Source organism: Scyliorhinus torazame, chromosome 15 (assembly GCF_047496885.1).
Source record: "Scyliorhinus torazame isolate Kashiwa2021f chromosome 15, sScyTor2.1, whole genome shotgun sequence".
Classification (NCBI taxonomy): Eukaryota; Metazoa; Chordata; class Chondrichthyes; order Carcharhiniformes; family Scyliorhinidae; genus Scyliorhinus; species Scyliorhinus torazame.
Window position 1 is genome coordinate 122,736,809 of NC_092721.1, and position 14,526 is coordinate 122,751,334.

The 14,526-nt window shown below is 50.2% G+C and overlaps 1 long non-coding RNA gene across 5 annotated transcripts in view; it reads right to left on the minus strand.

Moving 5' to 3' along the window:
• The window catches only part of LOC140391783 (uncharacterized), a 170,359-nt gene that overhangs the window by 93,302 nt on the left and 62,531 nt on the right, over positions 1-14,526 (minus strand). For 2 of the 5 annotated variants that reach the window (XR_011935182.1, XR_011935181.1), the window contains exon 3: positions 13,561-13,985. The exons of 2 other annotated variants lie outside the window; for them this stretch is intronic. This is a non-coding gene — a long non-coding RNA (uncharacterized lncRNA). The remainder of the gene's footprint in view (positions 1-13,560; positions 13,986-14,526) is intronic. One more of the 5 variants, XR_011935183.1, reaches the window with a different exon arrangement.

Consider the following 14,526-nt stretch of genomic DNA (forward strand, 5'->3'; position numbering starts at 1 on the left):
TGTGGGTCACCTACAGTGACTGGCACCATTACTTCCAGACGCCGGAGGAGGCGTGGACCTTTATTCAGGCCAAAGAGCTGGACTTGGATTGAGGGCTGGGGATGAGTGGATGCAGAGGGGGGATGGTTGGGACTGTTGTGTCGTGTTTTGGGGGGATTGTGTGGTTGGTTGGGCAATGTTTCTTCTCTATCTGTCGGGTGGGTTCGTAGGGGGGCAGGTAAAAGCCTGTGGGCATTAAGGCTGGAAATGGAGATGGGGCCCCGCAGGGGGGGAGGCCCGAGCCGGGGGCATTGGGACTGGGCCTGGAAAGGGAGCTGTGCCAGAGGAGGCGGGGTCGGGTGGGTGGAAAGCGCGGGCTTTTTCCCGTGCTAAGGGTGGAAAGGGGTGGTTTTCCCACGCTGAGAGGGGAAGGGGATGAGATCGGGAGGGTGAGGGGAGAGCCTGTGGACGGACAGGAGGGGGGAAGGGGGGACTCCCACATTAGGGGAGTCGATGGAGCAGCGGGAGTGGCCGCAGTCGGCTGACTCACGGGAGTGCTATGGGGGGGGCAATGCTGCTAGGGGGAGACCTAGCTGGGGGTGTGGGGGGCGGGGGGGGGGGGGGACCGGGTTGCTGCTGGAATGGCCAAGGGGGAGCTGGAGTCTGTAGAGGAGGTCGGGGCGGGGGTCTGCCGCTGGAGGGAACGGGAAGTGCGGGGGTCGCACTTCCCGTTCCCCCCAGCGGCAGACCCCCACCCTGACATCCTCTACAGACTCCAGCCTTTTCTCTGTACTCGTACACCGCCCCTTGTGCCTTCCTCCACTGCACCTCCGCCTTCCTGGTGATCAACAGATCGAACACGGCCTGGAAAGGGTTATGGCTAGTCGGCGGGGGGCGGGGAAGGGGGGGGCAGCCCCCTGATCTGGCTGATGACCTGGAATGTAAGAGGCCTGAACGGTCCGGTCAAATGGGCCCGTGTGTTCGCGCACCTGAAGTGGCTGAAGGCAGATGTGGTCATGCTCCAGGAAACGCATCTGTGGGTGGCAGATCAGGTAAGGCTAAGAACGGGATGGGTAGGGCAGGTGTTCCATTCAGGGTTGGATGCAAAATATCGGGAGGTGGCGATTTCTATGGGAAAGCGGGTGTCGTTGAGGCGTTGAGCATCATGGCAGACAGTGGAGGTAGGTATGTGATGGTGAGTGGTAAGCTGCAGGGGGTTTGGGCTTGGTAAATGTATACGCCCCGAATTGGGACGATGCGGGGTTCATGCGCCTCGTGTTGGGACGATGCGGGGGGAGGGTGAACAGCTAGCTGTCGTGGTGCACATAGGCACCAACGATATATGTAAAAAACGGGATGAAGTCCTACAAGCTGAATTTAGGGAGCTAGGAGTTAAACTAAAAAGTAGGACCTCAAAGGTAGTAATCTCAGGATTGCTACCAGTGCCACGAGCTAGTCAGAGTAGGACTGTTAGGATAGAGAGGATGAATCCGTGGCTCGAGAGATGGTGCAAGAGGGAGGGATTCAAATTCCTGGGACATTGGAACCGGTTCTGGGGGAGGTGGGACCAGTACAAACCGGACGGTCTGCACCTGGGCAGGACTGGAACCGATGTCCTAGGGGGGGTGTTTGCTCGAGCTGTTGGGGAGAGTTTAAACTAATGTGGCAGGGGGATGGGAACCGATGCAGGAAGTTGGAAGGTAGTAAAACAGGGACAGAAATAAAAGGCAGTAAGGGGGAAAGTGTAAGGCAGAGAAGCCATAGTCAAAAATCAAAAAGGGCGACAGTACAAGGTACAGTGACTGAGGGGAGCTCAGTGAATAGGACCAGGAATACTAAAAGAAATAAAACGGGAAGTGAAAACATTAATGGTAAGCGACACGGCAGGTTGTTACATGAAGATATGGGTTCAACGACAAGGAAAATTAGGAGAACGGTTAAGAGGAAATATAACTTAGGAGAGGTTACTGATCGAGGTGTTAAGATTCAGAACAGAAGTAAAAAAGCCAACATAAGTGTACTTTACCTGAATGCTCGTAGTATTCAGAATAAGGTAAATGAGTTGATAGCGCAAATCATTGTGAATGACTATGATTTAGTGGCCATTACTGAAACATGGTTAAAGGATGGTCACGACTGGGAGTTAAATATCCGAGGGTATCAAACTTTTCGGAAGGACATAGTGGATGGTAAGGGAGGTGGTGTATCTCTGTTATTTAAGGATGACATCCAGGCAACAGTAAGGGATGACATTGGTGCTATGGAGGATAAGGTTGACTCCATTTGGGTGGAAATCAGGAATAGTAAGGTGAAAAAGTCACTGATAAGAGTAATCTATAGGCCACCAAATAGTAACATTATGGTGGGGCAGGCAATGAACAAAGAAATAACAGATGCATGTAGAAATGGTACAGCAGTTATCATGGGGGATTTTAATCTACATGTTGATTGGTTTAACCAGGTCGGTCAAGGCAGCCTTGAGGAGGAGTTTATAGAATATATCCGCGATAGTTTCCTAGAACAGTATGTAATGGAACCTACGAGGGAACAAGCGGTCCTAGATCTGGTCCTGTGTAATGAGACAGTATTGTTTCAGGATCTCATAGTTAGGGATCCTCTCGGAAGGAGCGATCACAATATGGTGGAATTTAAAATACAGATGGAGGGTGAGAAGGTAAAATCAAACACTAGTGTGTTGTGCTTAAACAAAGGAGATTACAATGGGGTGAGAGAAGAACTAGCTAAGGTAGACTGGGAGCAAAGACTTTATGGTGAAACAGTTGAGGAACAGTGGAGAACCTTCCAAGTGATTTTTCACAGTGCTCAGCAAAGGTTTATACCAACAAAAAGGAAGGACAGTAAAAAGAGGGAAAATCGACCGTAGATATCTAAGGAAATAAGGGAGAGTATCAAATTGAAGGAAAGAACATACAAAGTAGCAAAGATCAGTGGGAGACTAGAGGACTGGGAAATCTTTAGGGGGCAACAGAAAGCTACTAAAAAAGCTATAAAGAAGAGTAAGATAGATTATGAGAGTAAACTTGCTCAGAATATAAAAACAGATAGTAAAAGTTTCTACAAATATATAAAATACAAAAGAATGGCTAAGGTAAATATTGGTCCTTTAGAGGATGAGAAGGGAGATTTAATAATGGGAGATGAGGAAATGGCTGAGGAACTGAACAGGTTTTTTGGGTCGGTCTTCACAGTGGAAGATACAAATAACATGCCAGTGACTGATAGAAATGAGGCTATGACAGGTGAGGACCTTGAGATGATTGTTATCACTAAGGAGGTAGTGATGGGCAAGCTAATGGGGCTAAAGGTAGCCAGGTCTCCTGGTCCTGATGGAATGCATCCCAGAGTGCTGAAAGAGATGGCTAGGGAAATTGCAAATGCACTAGTGATAATTTACCAAAATTCACTAGACCCTGGGTAGTCCTGGCAGATTGGAAATTAGCAAACGTGACACCACTGTTTAAAAAAGGAGGTAGGCAGAAAGCGGGTAATTATAGGCCAGTGAGCTTAACTTCGGTAGTAGGGAAGATGCTGGAATCTATCATCAAGGAAGAAATAGCGAGGCATCTGGATGGAAATTGTCCCATTGGGCAGACACAGCATGGGTTCATAAAGGGCAGGTCGTGCCTAACTAATTTAGTGGAATTTTTTGAGGACATTACCAGTGCGGTAGATAAAGGGGAGCCAATGGATGTGGTATATTGGATTTCCAGAAAGCCTTTGACAAGGTGCCACACAACAGGTTGTTGCATAAGATAAAGGTGCATGGCATTAAGGGGAATGTAGTAGCATGGATAGAGGATTGGTTAATTAATAGAAAGCAAAGAATGGGAATTAATGGGTGTTTCTCTGGTTGGCAATCAGTAGCTAGTGGTGTCCCTCAGGGATCAGTGTTGGGCCCACAACTGTTCACAATTTACATCGATGATTTGGAGTTGGGGACCAAGGGCAATGTGTCCAAGTTTGCAGACAACACTAAGATAAGTGGTAAAGCAAAAAGTGCAGAGGATACTGGAAGTCTGCAGAGGGATTTGGATAGGCTAAGTGAATGGGCTAGGGTCTGGCAGATGGAATACAATTTTGACAAATGTGAGGTTATCCATTTTGGTAGGAATAACAGCAAAAGGGATTATTATTTAAATGATAAAATATTAAAACATGCTGCTGTGCAGAGAGACCTGGGTGTGCTAGTGCATGAGTCACAAAAAGTTGGTTTACAGGTGCAATAGGTGATTAAGAAGGCAAATGGAATTTTGTCCTTCATTGCTAGAGGGATGGAGTTTAAGACTAGGGAGGTTCTGCTGCAATTATATAAGGTGTTAGTGAGGCCACACCTGGGGCGAAATTCTCCCCCAACGGCGCGATGTCCGCCGACTGGCGCCAAAAACGGCGCCAATCAGACGGGCATCACGCCGGCCCAAAGGTGCGGAATGCTCCGCATCTTTGGGGGCCGAGCCCCAACATTGAGGGGCTAGGCCGGCGGCGGAGGGATTTCCGCCCCGCCAGCTGGCGGAAATGGCGTTTGTTGCCCCGCCAGCTGGCGGAAATGGCGTTTGTTGCCCCGCCAGCTGGCGCGGAAATGCGGCGCATGCGCGGGAGCGTCAGCGGCCGCCGACAGTTTCCCGCGCATGCGCAGTGGGGAGAGCCTCTTCCGCCTCCGCCATGGTGGAGGCCGTGGCGGAGGCAGAAGGGAAAGAGTGCCCCCACGGCACAGGCCCGCCCGCGGATCGGTGGGCCCCATCGCGGGCCAGGCCACCGTGGGGGCACCCCCCCGGGGTCAGTTCGCCCCGCGCCCCCCCCCCCCAGGACCCCGGAGCCCACCCACGCCGCCTGGCCTCGCCGGTAAATACCAGCTTTGATTGACGCCGGCGGGACAGGCAATCTCTGGGCGGGACTTCGGCCCATCCGGGCCGGAGAATTGAGCGGGGGATCCCGCCAACCGGTGCGGCCCGATTCCCGCCCCCGCCCAATCTCCGGTACCGGAGACTTCGGCAGGGGCAAGGGCGGGATTCACGGTGGCCAACGGCCATTCTCCGACCCGGCGGGGGGTCGGAGAATGACGCCCCTGGAGTATTGTGTTCAGTTTTGGTCTCCTTACTTGAGAAAGGACGTACTGGCACTGGAGGGTGTGCAGAGGAGATTCACTAGGTTAATCCCAGAGCTGAAGGGGTTGGATTACGGGGAGAGGTTGAGTAGACTGGGACTGTACTCGTTGGAATTTAGAAGGCTGAGGGGGGATCTTATAGAAACATATAAGATTATGAAGGGAATAGATAGGATAGATGCGGGCAGGTTTTTCCACTGGCGGGTGAAAGCAGAACTAGGGGGCATAGCCTCAAAATAAGGGGAAGTATATTTAGGACTGAGTTTAGGAGGAACTTCTTCACCCAAAGGGTTGTGAATCTATGGAATTCCTTGCCCAGTGAAGCAGTAGAGGCTCCTTCATTAAATGTTTTTAAGATAAAGATAGATAGTTTTTTGAAGAATAAAGGGATTAAGGGTTATGGTGTTCGGGCCGGAAAGTGGAGCTGAGTCCACAAAAGATCAGCCATGATCTCATTGAATGGTGGAGCAGGCTCGAGGGGCCAGATGGCCTACTCGTGCTCCTAGTTCTTATGTTCTTACGTTGGGCCTGATCCTGGACTTGGAGACAGCGGGGGGGCGGCGGGGGGGAACTTCAACACGGCGCTGGATCCGGCATTGGATCGCTCTAGGTCTAGGACGGGCAGGTGTCCGGCGGCAGCCAAGGTGTTGAGGGGGTTTATGGACCAGATGGGAGGAGTGGATCCGGGGAGGTTTGCGAGGCCGGGGGCCAGGGAATTCTCATTCTTCTCCCATGTTCATAAGGCCTACTCTCGGATTGACTTTTTTGTAATGAGCAGGGCGCTGATTCCGAGGGTGGAGGACATAGAGTATTCGGCGATAGCCATCTCTGACCATGCCCCGCATTGGGTGGACCTCGAGCTGGGGGAGGAGAGGGACCAGCGCCCGCTGTGGTGCTTGGAGGTGGGGTTGTTGGTGGACGAGGAGGTGAGCGGGTGGGTCCGGGGTGTATAGAAAGGTAACTGGAGGCCAATGATGATGGGGAGGTGCAGGTAGGGGTGGTCTGGGAAGCGCTGAAGGCAGTGATCAGGGGAGAGCTGATCTCCATTAGGGCCCACAGAGATGGGAAGGAGAGGAGAGAGAGGGAGAGGCTAGTGGGGGAGATGGTAAGGGTGGATAGGAGGTACTCAGAGGCCCCTGAGGAGGGACTACTCAAGGATCGACGAAGCCTCCAGGCCGAGTTTAACCTGTTGACCACCAGGAAGGCAGAGGTGCAGTGGAGGAAGGCGCAAGGGGTGGTGTACGAGTACGGAGAGAAGGCTAGCCAGATGCTGGCACACCAGCTTCGGAAGCGGGAGGCAGCGAGGGAGATCGGGGGAGTTAGGGATGGAGGGGGGAGCACGGTGCGAAGTGCGGTGGGCATTAATGGGGTCTTCAGGGACTTTTACGAGGGTCTGTATCGGTCTGAGCCCCCATCGGAGGAGAGGGGGATGGGTCGCTTTCTGGACCGGCTGATGTTCCCGAGGGTAGAGGAGGGGCAGGTGGCGGGGCTGGGTGCGCCGGTTGGGTTGGAGGAACTGGTCAAGGGACTGGGGAGTATACAGGCAGGGAAGGCACCGGGGCAAATGGGTTCCCGGTGAAATTCTATAGGAAGTACGTGGACCTGTTGGGCCTGCTGCTGGTAAGGACTTTCAATGAGGCAAGGGACAGGGGGGGTCCTGCCCCTGACGATGTCTAGGGCGCTGATTTATCTAATTCTGAAGCGGGACAAGGACCCTGTACAGTGCGGATCGTATAGGCCGATTTCACTCCTTAATGTGGATGCGAAACTGCTAGCAAAGGTATTGGCCATGAGGATTGAGGACTGTGTTCCGGGGGTCATACACGAGGATCAGACGGGTTTTGTGAAAGAGAGGCAGTTGAATATCAACGTACGTAGGCTCCTGAATGTAATTATGATGCCGGCGGTGGAGGGGGAGGCGGAGATAGTGGTGGCTATGGACGCGGAGAAGGCCTTTGTTAGGGTGGAGTGGGGGTACCTGTGCGAGGTGTTGAGGAGGTTTGGGTTCGGGGAGGGGTTCGTCAGCTGGGTGAGGTTGCTGTACGAGGCTCCGGTGGCGAGTGTGGCCACGAACAGGAGGAGGTTGGAATATTTCCGGCTATGCCGAGGGGTGAGGCAAGGGTGTCCTCTATCCCCCCTGCTCTTTGCGCTGGCGATTGAGCCCCTGGCCATGGCTTTGAGTGAGTCTAGGAACTGGAAGGGGTTGGTGCGGTGGGAGGAGGAACACCGGTTATCGTTGTATGTGGACAATCTGCTATTGATTGTGGCAGACCCGGTGGGGGGAATGCCGGAGGTGATGCGGATCCTTAGGGAGATTGGGGATTTCTCTGGGTATAAGCTCAACAAGGGGAAGAGTGAGCTGTTTGTTCTGCACCCGGGAGACCAGGAAAGGGGGATTGGTGAGCTTCCGCTAAAAAGGGCAGAAAGAAGTTTTAGATACCTGGGGGTTCAGGTGGCTAGGAGCTGGGGGGCCCTCCATAAGCTCAACTTAACGAGGCTGGTGGAGCAAATAGAGGAGGAGTTCAAAAGGTGGGATATGCTGCCGCTCTCCCTGGCGGGTAGGATGCAGTCGGTTAAAATGACGGTGCTCCCGATGTTTTCGTTTTTGTTTCAGTGCCTCCCCATTCTGATCCCTAAGGCCTTCTTTAAGTGTGTTAACAGGAGTATTATGGGGTTCGTATGGGCGAAGAAGACTCCGAGGGTGAGAAGGGTGTTCTTGGAGCGGAACAGGGACAGAGGGGGTTAGCGTTGCCAAACATATGTGGGTACTATTGGGCTGCCGACGTGGCGATGATAAATAAGTGGGTAATAGAGGGGGAGGGGGCAGCGTGGAAGAGGCTGGAGATGGCGTCCTGTGTGGGCACGAGCCTGGGGGCGTGGGTGACGGCACCGCTGCCGCTTCTTCTGACGAGGTACACCACGAGCCCGGTGATAGTGGCGACCCTGAAAATCTGGGGGCAATGGAGACTCCACAGGGGGGAGGTGGGGGCTTCGGTGTGGTCCCCGATACGGGAGAACCATCGGTTTGTCCCGGGGAAAATGGATGGGGGGTTCCTGAGTTGGCACAGGGCAGGTATTAGGAGGATGGTGGAACTGTTCATAGACGGGAAGTTTGCAAGCCTTGGGGAACTGGAGGAGAAATTCGGGCTCCCCCCTGGAAATGCTTTCAGATATATGCAGGTAAGGGCGTTTGTTAGGCGACAGGTAGTGGAGTTTCCGCTGCTGCCGGCGCGCAGTGTCCAGGACAGGGTGCTTTCGGGGGTGTGGGTTGGAGAGCGTAGGATCTCAACAACTGATCAGGTGATGCAGGAGGAGGAGGAGGCCTCGGCAGAGGAGTTAAAAGGTAAGTGGGAGGAGGAGTTGGGGGAGGAGATTGATGAAGGTATGTGGGTGGATGCCCTGGGAAGGGTAAATTCTTCCTCCTCTTGCGCGAGGCTCAGCCTGATACAATATAAGGTGCTGCACAGGGCGCACATGACCGGGGCAAGGCTAAGCCGGTTTTTTGGGAGTGAGGACAGATGTGTGAGGTGTTCGGGGAGCCCAGCAAACCACACCCACATGTTCTGGGCATGCCCAGCGTTGGAGGAGTTCTAGAGGGGCGTAGCGAGGACGGTGTCAAGGGTAGTGAATTCCAGGGTTAGGCCAGGCTGGGGGCTCGCAACATTTGGGGTGTCGGACGAGCCGGAAGTGCAGGAGGCGAAAGAGGCCGGTATTCTGGCCTGTGCGTCCCTGGTGGCCCGGCGAAGGACTCTGCTTCAGTGGAAGGATACGAGGCCCCCAAGCGTGGAATCCTGGATTAACAACATGGCAGGGTTTATTAAATTGGAGAAGGTGAAATTTGCCTTAAGGGGACCTGTGCAAGGGTTCTTCAGGCGGTGGCAGCCGTTCCTAGACTTCCTGGCGGAGCGTTAGGTGATGGTCAGCAGCAGCAACCCGGCCGGGGGGGGGGGGGGGGGGGGCGCTAAGTTTGTGTCTGGTAGGGGATGCACTATTGTTTACTGTTTAATGTTTATTTGTTTATTTATGCACTTTTGTTCTTGTTTTATTATTTGTGTAAAGGGGGGTTCTATTTTACTGTTGTGATAATCTGAAAAATTTTGAATAAAAATTATTTTTTTTAAAAACTAATTCTTTTGATCGTCAAATATTTTCCATTTGCCTGCTTCAAGTGTGATTGCAACATATTCCACCGATGCATGGAATCTGAAAAAAAGGCATACACATTTTAGACAAAGTCAAAAAAATGTACAGCTTCCTCACAGGACTCAGTAGCAGTATTGCAGATTAAATTGATGGAGTGATTGGAACACGGGGTGAATACTGCAAAGGGGCTTGCATTGTTCAGTCTTGCTTGCAGACCTAAACATTTGGCTGCCATATTTGTGGAATTATTGAAGCTCTACCCAGGACAATTTATGATGCCCAAACCTAAATTTGCAATGATTTCCAAAACAGTTGTCTCCAGACACTCATAACTGTGGGAATGTATCTGGGCAAAACAATGAAATTGCCCAACAACTTCACCATCGCTGGTCACATATCTTAAAATTAATGTTAATTAATGACTCACATCCTGGTTTGATACAATTATTATAGAATAGTATTTGGCATCTTTTACTTCATTAGTGAATTGGTTTCTGAGCCGATCTACATTATAGTGATGAAGTCACCATAGGTTCTGTGCATTAAAAAGTTGCTCTTCCCTGAGCCACAGTATTGATAACTTTTCAAATGATCTTTGAGAAGCTCATCAAATTCATTGAAAAATTCAAGGCAGACTAAAAAATTACCTCTTCAAATTGACAATGATGACTTATAGAGGTAGTCCCAAAGAGGACAGCAGTTTGACTGACAACACTTTACGCCAATAAGAACACTCCTTTATAAACTGAGCTGATAACGCAGAATCACTTCTTCCAGATAATTTACATCTTTGAACAAAGGCACACACAGCTTTAATATGAGCCTTGGATGTTTCATGATCAGCAATATTTCTTCCAACAGTTCTCCAGTTACAATACCCATTGACAAATGCTTGTTTCCCTTTACTAGGGTCAGGAAATAATTTGCAAACATAACAATAGACTGCCTTGGAGGTTTCTGAAAAAAACAACTCATTTCTAATTTCCATCATCCCATTTCTCTTCACCCTCAGAAAATGGGACTTATGAAGACCTGCTTGCAACCTGCAACCTCAAACTCTTTCCCCAAATTTTCCATATTAACTATATTCCCTGGTTTATTTAGAATGAAATATTCTACCATACTCAGTAGAACAGGTTTTGGCCATAAGGCAATGTCTTCAGAGTAGGTTTCTTCCCTCACTTCAACAAGGAAATATCTTGTTGTTCTGTTGTCGTTTCAGATTCCGCTTCTTGGTCAACTTTTTCAGGCGATGTGGTTTCTCCAGATAGCGGCAAGTCTAAGTCTTCCATTCTTAATAATGGATAATTCCCCCATTCTTTTGGTGGATGAGGATGAATGTGCATTTTGTGTACTGCTCAAAACTTTGAATTTTTAAGTAAAATGGCAAACTGTTTCTGCCAAGCTTTGTCCAATATCAGACCAAACTAGAGTCACAGACTAGCGTCAGGGACTCTCGTTGGGTTTGGCAAGGCTTAAACAACAAAATGGGCTACAAAGTGAAGCCGAGCATGAATCTCAGCAGCAGCGCACCCCTCCCCAATGAACTCAATGCATTCTTTATTCGGTTCGAGCAGGAAACCATCAAACCGCTGTCAATGTTCCAGCAACCCTGGACACACCCCTATACCCACCATCACAGCTTCCGAAGTCAAATTGGAATTCTTGAAAGTGAACCCTCGAAAGGTGACGGGTCCTGACGGGGTCCCTGGTCGTGGACTCAGATCTTGCACGAACCAGTTGGCTGATGTGTTCGAGGACATCTTCAACCTTTCCCTACTCCGTTCCGAGGTCCCCACCTATTTCAAGAAGACCACCATTATACTGATGCCAAAGAAGAGCCAGGCAACGTGCCTCAATGACTAACGTCCAGTGGCCTTGACATTGATTGTAATGATGTGCTTCAAGAGGTTGGTCATGAGACACATCAACTCCATACTCTCAGAATTCCTAGACCCACTGCAATTCGCATACCACCACAACCAGTCCACAGAAGACGCCATCTCCCTGGCCCTACACTCATCCCTGGAACATCCTGACACCAAAGACTCCTACATCAGCCTCTTATTTATTGACTTCAGTTCCACCTTCAACACCATAATCCCAGCCAAGCTCATATCAAAGCTTCAAAACTTGGACTTGGTTCCTCACTCTGCAACTGGACCCTCAACTTTCTGAACCATAGACCACAATCAGTAAGGATAAACAACAACCTACACAATAGTTCTCAATACCGGGGCTCCACAAGGCTGCATACTTAGCCCCCTACTATACTCCCTATACACACATGACTGCGTGGCAAAATTTGGCTCCAACTCCATCTTCACTTTTGCTGATGACATGGCCGTAGTGGGTTGGATCTCGAACAACGATGAGTCAGAATATAGGAGGGAGATAGAGAATCTAGTGGAGTGGTGCAACAAAAACAATCTATCCCTCAATGTCAGCAAAACTAAAGAGCTGGTCATTGACTTCAGGAAGCAGAGTATCATACATACCTCTGTCTGCGTCAACAGGGCCGAGGTGGAGATGGTTGACAGCTTCAAATTCCTAGTTGTGCACATCACCAACAATCTGTCCTGGTCTACCCACATCAACGCTACGACCAAGAAAGCACAACAGCGCCAATACTTTCTAAGGAAACTAAGGAAATTTGGTATGCTCGCACTGACTCTTACCAACTTTTACAGGTGCACCATAGAAAGCAACCTATCTGGCTGCATCACAGCCTGGTATGGCAACTGCTCGGCCCAAGACCGTAAGAAACGGAGAGAGTCGTGAGCACCGCCCAGTCCATCAAACGAACCTGCCTCCCATCCACTGACTCTGTCTAAACTTCCCGCAGCCTTGGGAAAGAGGACAGCATAATCAAAGACCCCTCCCACCAAGTTTATTCACTCTTCCAACTTCTTCCATCGGGCAGGAGATACAAATGTCTGAGAACACGCACGAACAAATTCAAAAACAGCTTCTTCCCCGCTGTTACCAGACTCCAGAATGACCCTCTTATGGACTGAACTGATCTCTCCACACATCTTCCCTACTGAGTAGTACTACACTCCTGTATGTTTCACCCTGTGCCTGTGGTCTATGTATTTACATTGTGTATTTTATGTACATTGTGTATTTTATGTACATTGTGTATTTTATGTACATTGTGTATTTTATGTTTACCCTATGTATTTTCTTTTTGTGTACGGAATAATCTGCCTGAGCTGCACACAAACAACACTTTCCACTGTACTTCGGTACACGTGATATTAAACAAATCCAATCCAATCGTCTTTAATTTTCTGTGTTTTTGACTGCCAGATTGATAGATCATTTCATATTAACTGACATTTCTTCATTTTAATGAATATGAATTTTTTGAAAGAGCAGGCTTTGTTTGCCTTCTCAAATTGCCACAGCTCCCCTCAATGACCTCGCTTCGCTGCTGGCTCAGGCTGCCTGGCCAGGGCCTCACTTGTCCAGCCCTCTTCAACAATGGCGGCGCCGCATAGATGACGCGGCCGGTGCCGCATAGCGGGCGTCATCCGCGCATGCGCGGGTTGGCCAGCGCCAACCCGCGCATGCGTGGTTGTCGTCCTCTCTAAATCTGCCCCGCAAGAAGATGGGGGACGGATCTTGCGGGGCCGCGGAAGGAAGGAGGTCCTCCTTCAGAGAGGACGGCCCGACGATCGGTGGGCACCGATCGCGGGCCAACCCACATTCCAGGTGAAGCCCGGTGCAGGATCCCCCCTCGCCCCCCCACAGGCCGCCCCCCCAGCATTCACGCACCGCCCACGACTGCAGCGACAAGGTGTGGACGGCGCCGGGGGGAACCCGCCGTTTTGGCCTGGCCGCTCGGCCCATCCGGGCCTCAGAATAGCGGGGGTGCCGGAGAATCGCCATTTTGGGTGTCTCCGGCGATTCTCCGGCCTGCGGCCCGCGAAACTCGACCGGGCCGTTCCCGCCTCTTGGGAGAATCGCGGGAGGGCGTCGGACCGGCGTCCCCGGATACTTTGGCGGCCCAGGCGATTCTCCCAACCGGCATGGGAGTGGAGAATCGCGCCCAGTGTGTTTCATTGTAAGTCCACCTCTGGTTTGGGTCAGTGCACAATTCTTTGTAGCTGCATTATTTTTTGCTCTAGAGCATGACTACTGCCAATGGCCCCATCTGTCACATACCCTTCAGTATTGATGGAAGGCAGGGCACTTCCTTGATACACGCAGAAGGCCACACCTTCCACATGTCTTGCTAGGCTTGGGTGTTTTTGTATATATGTCATCAATCGGGATGTAATCAAGACCTGCAAAGATCATTTTGTACTTACTTCCATCCTTGAATTGCACTTCAATGCTATACATTTTATGGTTGTCCAGCAGATGTTTTTGGACTTCTTGTATCCATGTGGATGTGATCACCAACTCAACAATTCTGTCTGCTAGTTCCACACTGGAAAATCCACAGTACATACCCTTTTCTCTATATGTGCTGAAGAAGGGTCTTTGGATTCTGTAGACTGTTGTTCAAGTGCCATGAACTCTAGTCGATGAAGTTTAATCTCATGCTGGATCAGTTTTCCAATGTAGTCCTTATGTTTTGGGATCCTTTAGCTCGTCTACGTTCAGTTTGTGTAGACTGTGTAGACCATGTGTTCAGTCTGTGTAGACCTTCATATCCAATTGCTAGGTCATCTTTTATGGCTTGTTTATCTGCTTCAGACACACCTGTGTCAGGAAACTCCAGCTCTACCTGCTGTTAAATATTTTGAATTCAGATATTAGGTTAATTGCATCCCCATTCAAACTGGTGAATTTTGTGGACATTTTGACAATAACTCTTTGACTTTCCTTCTCCTGGTGTATCTGGGATGAGTGTTGCTGTAAAAATGTTTGCACCCTTCTCCAAAGCTCTGCTTATTATAACCGTAATCTTCGCTGGCCCAGTCGTTGGGACTTTTGTTTGGTTGGTTACCTCTCCCTCGCTCACTATCAATCAGGCCCACACCCTGGTCACCCATCTTCCTGACTGAGCTAACCTGGAGCTAGTTCTCTTGATGCTTTGTCTCACTCACTGAATTGACAGGTTATGGCTGCACTCTTCAATGCTGTAGCTTCATTGCGGTCTGACCAAAACATCAAGGATCGTCTCATGACTTGTAACATAATCTAAAACAATTCACCATGTCGGACGTGTCTTTAATTTTTCTGCCAGGTTGAGCACCATGTAGTTTAGAAGGAACAACTGCTACACATCGTGTCATGATTTTATAATGATATCAAAAGCACCAATCATT